Source organism: Castor canadensis, chromosome X, assembly GCF_047511655.1.
Source record: "Castor canadensis chromosome X, mCasCan1.hap1v2, whole genome shotgun sequence".
NCBI lineage: Eukaryota > Metazoa > Chordata > Mammalia > Rodentia > Castoridae > Castor > Castor canadensis.
In genome coordinates, this window is record NC_133405.1 from 3218681 (window position 1) to 3224875 (window position 6195).

The following is a 6195-nucleotide window of genomic DNA, read 5'->3' on the forward strand; positions in this document are numbered from 1 at the left end:
TTTGACAGGGCTGATGTGAAATTTATGGCAGTTTATGTATATAAAATCAGGTAGTATAGTTCAGGGCATATGGTGGGTGTTTGGTGTAAGCATAATATGAATTTGATTAACTGATAAGCCTTATTTAAGGACCCATAATTTCAGGTATATCGGAATCATATGGTCTGTTATAAAAAGTGCAGATTTGTGGGTTCCACTCCGAGACTGTCTTAGAAGTCTTGTGGAGCACAGGCCTTGCATTGTACAAGAGAAGATGATTTTGGAACTACAGTTTGAGAAGCACTGTGCACAAAATTCCCTTTTCCTCCACACCTGCCCTGTTATTCTCTGTAAATAAATACAAATCTAGGTGTAACTTTGCTGCATTCATGTAATATTACATCTGTATTTGTCACAGGAATACAGCTTTTGTGTAGGGGAAGAGTATTATCAGTGAGGTCATTCACCAGAGGGAAATCAGAATGCTAGCTTTGAGTGAGAGGATCTTAATAGGTAGTCAACATAAGGAGAATCAACTCCTTGTTCATTCTCTCTCCTCCTCTGTTCATATCATGGATGGTATTAGCATATTCCAGTGCAAGGATGGTGGTGGGACTTTGGACAGTATTTGAGGTTTGACATCTTGCCAGTGACAAAAAAAATCACAGTAGCCTTAAGGCAAAGAAGGAGTCAATCAAGGTGCTGAAAGTTTGTGTCAGCTCTTTAGAACAAGATAGCAGATGGCGTGGCTGGGGCCTATGTAAACTGAGCTATGTGTCCTTTTTAGGTTTTACACTTTCTGTATTTGCTTTCTTTTTTCTCCCTTAATATTTAGAAAATTATTTTTCTTTGAAAAATTTCCAGTCTGTATCAGTTATGTTATGCTAAGAGGAAACAAAGTGAAAGTGTTACATTGCATCTCTTTACCCAGGTAAAACTGAAAGTCCGGAAGATGTAGAGTTAGTTCTTCATGAACAGTTGTCTCCCTCTTTGATTTCAGTTTTACTTTCTAGGACTAAACTTTTATCTGCATTTTATTTTACAGCCACAAAGGTGACTGAAGCAGCATCCATTCCATACTTGTCCCCAGGGCCAGAGCAGGCATGGAGAGCACAGTTTTAGACCGATGAGATGTTTAGTGAATGCCCAGTTCTTCCAGTAGCATTGTGTAGAAAGTTTAGTATCTCAGTGCAATGGCTAGACCATTATCCATCTTTATGAAAAATTTGTCACTAATGCATGTGCATTTTAGTCCCTTATGTCTTTGCTAAGAGCATTGCATATTTTTTGATATAGGATATACTTTGGCTAAAACTATTGAAAGATGTTTTAATACAAAAACAAAGAAAAGTACTTGGCAAATGTTTCAAAATGCTTAAAGTTTAATGGTGAGCAAAAACAGTACTTCTCACTGAAAGAATCTTATACAAGCAAAATGTAATATACAGGTTTCAAAGTCTGAGATTATTCATTCTGCTAGTGATTGGGGATGTGCTGGGCTGGTACAGCCCAGGGGGCGTGGGGGCTAAAACAATGATACTCATCTTTGATTCTTTCTTATTATAACCCAGTCCTCTTAACTCCTTCACTGCACTCAGAGTCTGTCTGCCCACAACATCACTTGCTCAATTCACCTTATGTCATATTTAGGTGAATATGTTTTTACTTCTCCATAAGACTGTGAACTGCTTGAGGAAAGGGACCATGGCTTTTAACCTGAATCACCTTCCATAATATATTCTCAGAAAATGCTCAGTTGAAAAAATAATAAGGAAAACAAAAATCAGCAGTGTTAAACTGTACAAAATTAATTACAAACCTAGAGGTCACCTTTGTTCATAGCAATTTGAGGTGAAACTGAGCTCTAACAGCCCCAAGCATCTGCTCTCAGGAGGAGTTAAGGTCAGGCCCCACGTTGTTACTCTTTCCAAGAACATTAGCACAACTCGATAGCTTGCTCTTTTCACTTTGAACAAATGACTCTTTAGGTGTATTTCTTTCCCCCCTCTTCAGAAAGACGTTATATGCATCTTACTTGGTAGTAGAGAGACTAAATGCAGTCTGAACTGCTTATCAGAGATTCCTGTCAATGAATGTATTTTAGGTTTGGCTAGGCAATGTTGCAGTAACAAATTTTTTCCTACCCCTGTTTTAATGTCTAAACACAACTAGTGGTTATTTGTTCCTTCCAGTACTTTTCCAAGGCTGGCTGGCAAGAGAAGGAAAGCTCTGCTCCAGTCCCTCAGGGACACAAGCTGAGGACATCTTGTAGCTATATGATTTGTTACATTGGCCTGCATGATTTTCATGGCAAAAGAAAAGTCTTGGGAATTATATAGAGGCCCAGAACTGGCACACCTCCCTTCTCCTTCCACACACATCAGATGAGCCAGAACTAGTCACCTGGTGCTGGCCAACATAAAAGGGATTGGAAAACAGAGGACAGAAAAGAAATGTTTGATGATCTTTACTGTCTCTGCAAGAAATAAGCAAAAGCATCTGGCAGGTTGGATGGAGGGTGCTGAGTTCTTGCCTTAGAAGAGGAGAATGAGATGGCTGAGGATTGGTAGGCATGATTTTATTCCAGATCATTTGAATTTTATGTCAGAACAACAGCAGAAAATCTTTTTGTCCTTCTTAGTAACTAAATCAAGCTGATAAAAACTCAGAATTCTAGAAGTTTGTATTTGAAAAGTCTGCATTGTGAGCAGTATGTTTTCTACTTTATGTAGTGCGCGTCATGCATCAGGCCATCATTCTAAACATTTTATATACTAAGTGGTAGATATTAGTGTGTCCATTTTATAGTTGTTTTATGAGATTATTTTCCAGGGAGTTAGTGCATCAAACAGGGAGTACGTAAGGATATTTTCCAAATCCAAACTTCAGTCCCTCCAAAGATGTTCATGTCCTAATCCAACAAATCTGTGACTATGTTACCTTCCATACCAAGATGGACTTTGCAGATGTGTTTAAATTAAGGACCATGAAATGGGGAGATGAGATTTGATTGTCTGGTTGGGCCATAGTAACTACAAGAGTCCTAGTAAAAAGGAGTGAGGAAAGCTAGATTCAGAACAGGAAATGCTTCACTGGAAGCTGGGAGGGGGAGAGAGAGAGAGAAAGAGAGAAGAGAAGAGAAGGGGACAGGGAAAGGGATAAGGAAAGGGAGAGAGAGAGAGAGAGAGCAAGACAGCGAGAGAGCTGTTTTTGAATTTTATATAAATGGAATCATATAGTATGTCCTTTAAGTATGTACTTGTACTCAGTAGTATTTTGTTGATAGTCATTCATGCTTACATAAATTGGTGTATTTCAGAATTACCAGGATAGCTTGCTAGAGCATGAATTGCTGGATCATCATAGCCCCCAGCTTGGTTCAGTATATCTGTGATAGAGCCTAGGAATTTGCATTTCTAACAGGTTTTGGGGTGCTGCTGCTGCTACTGGTCTGTAGACCACACTTTGAGATCACTGTTGTGATCATTCACCCACATTAATTTATAGCAGAAATCAGCATATTTTTCTCACAGGGCCAAATAGTAAAATCTTAATCACTGTAGGCTAAGAGGAAAATCTCACGATATTACGTAGGCAATTGTATAACCATTTAAAATGTAACCATTTGAAAATACAAGCACTTTAAATTCAAGAATGTAAAAAAAATAGGGAGCTGGCCAGAATTGTCCTGTGGGCTATAGTTTATAGACTGCTAATGTATATTATTCCAGGTGACTATATTATAATTTGTCTATCCTTTGAGCTGATGGGCTTTTGGGTACTATCCAGGCTTTTATATACTGCTATGAGGATTATTGAGGACCTTTTGATGAACCTTAGTATGCAATTCTGATGAGTATATATACCCCAGAGTAGAATTGCTCTATATTAAAGATATGCATATGTTCAACTTTAGAAGAAATTGCCAAACATTTTTTCAAACTGGTTGTATCAATTTACACCCCCACCAGCAATATGTGAGAACAATTGTTCCACATCTGAGGTTTTCTGGAACCAGGCCATAATAGCTTTCAAGAGTCGATTGTATCTTTTCTCGTCTCTGCATTGAGGGCTGCTCCAGTTTGGTTATGGTGGTAGTATTTAGTCTTTGGAGACTAAAAAAAGCAGCCTTTTATTCAGTTTTGAGAGCTAGTTGTTCAAAATTTACTCAGACTCCTTCTATATATTTTTGCCAGCATTTCAGAGTTAATATTTTTTGTCTACATTTTCACCATTTGGGTGGTGTAGAGGTATTGCTTTGTACTTTTAGTTTGCTCCTTTTTGTCTCTGTTAAGAATGAAGTTGCACATCATTTTAAAACGTTTACCACATATCTCTCCAAGTTATTTATCTGTTCTTCCAGGTAGATTTTTTTCTTACTGTTTTGTAGGAGTTCTTTATGTATTACTGACTTATTATGTTCTTTGCCCGATTGATTTTTAAAATTCATCAGTGTCTTTTAATGAACAGATCTTAATTTTAATGTGGTCCAAATTACCTCTTTTTTCCTTCTCATGGTTAGTGCTTTCTTGGTCCTGTTTAAGAAAATCTTTGCTTGTATCAAAGTCACAAAGAGGGTGTCTTTAGAGATTCCTTACAATCTCTTTTTTTGTTTTGTTTTGTTTCTTGAGACAGGGTCTTGCTGCTTAGCCCACATTGGCCTTGAACTCATGATCCTCCTGCCTCAGCCTCTAAAGTGCTAGGATTACAAGCATGTGCCACTATACCAGGCAAGATTATTTTACTTTTAACATAAAGTTTTGCAACTCATATACAACACATATGGTATAAATTTGGGATATAGTTGCACTTTTCCATATAAATACCCATTTATTACAGCACTATTTATTTGAAAGACTATGCTTTCACCTCTGCACTATAATGTCATTTTTAAAAGAAAAAGTCCAGGTGATGGTATGCCTTAATTGTTTATTTTGTTCCATTATATTTATAATCAATCTAGTTAGTATATCTTTGCACCAATACCACAATTTTTACTTACTATTGCTTTACATATATTTGCAAAAGCCCTCCACACGTTCTTTTTTCTCAAGATTGCCCTTGGCTATTTTAGTTCTTTCTATTTTCACATGAATTTTATAAATGGCTTCTTGATTTCTGCAAAAATCTCTCCTGGTGTTTTGATTGGATTTTGAGGGAGATTAAATATGTCCACAAATTCTTAAAAGCCTCCATGGAGGGCTATAATGTCTTTCTGTTTGATTGACCCCTTTATAATTGTGAAAAAGTCCTCTTTATCACTTGTAGAGTTCTTGTTTTTCTAATACTTACATAGTATCAATATCTATTCTTGGTTAGTCCTTTTTTAGTCCTTTTTTATTCTTTTTTAGTCCTTTTATATTTAACGTTTTTGCATCTTAACATCAAGAATGTGTTTAAGTTTTAAAAAGTCTATTCTGACAAGCTTGGTATTTTACTTGGGAATATTTGGTTTAGTTCTATTTAATTACTGATATAATTTGGTTTAGAATAATATCTACTACTTAATCATACATTTTCTCTTTGAATTATTTCTTTCATATTCATCTTTGCTTTTCTTTTTGCCTCTTTAAAGATGTCAGTATTTTAATTTTGCATATTCTCCTTCTATTATTTTGTCAGTTGTACCTTCTACTGTTTAATATCTACCTTAAAAATTAGAGTGGGAGGCTTTTACTTATTCTAGTCCAATAGAAATTGCTCGTATCACTTCTCTGATGCTGATTGAAAACTGAGCTCCACTTATCTCTCATATTTCCGTATTAATTTTGTAGCTTTAAATATAATTTAAATGGCACAAAATATTTGAATTGCTTTATTGTCAATATGCATTTATCTTTACCCATTTATTTATTCTCTCTTGTGTTCTTCAAGCCCTTTTACATTTTTGTGTTTCCATGTGGGATCATTTTTCTTTTGCTTGAAGAAAATTCCTTTATTTTTGTTTTCTTTTCTTTTAGCGTTGTCTGCTGCTGAGGAATTCCTTCAGTCTTTGTTCATTTGAAAGTCTGTTTCATCCACGCAGATTAACAATGCTTTCCCTTGGTGAAGAATTCTAATTTGGTAGTTGTGTTTGCTTATTTTTACTTTAGCCCTTTAGAAATGTTGTAGCATCTCCTTCTGGATTATATTGTTTCATTTGAGAAGTCTGCCTTCAATTTTACAGTTGTTCCTCTGAATGGAGAGACTTTTATTCCTTTGGGTGCTTGAAAGATT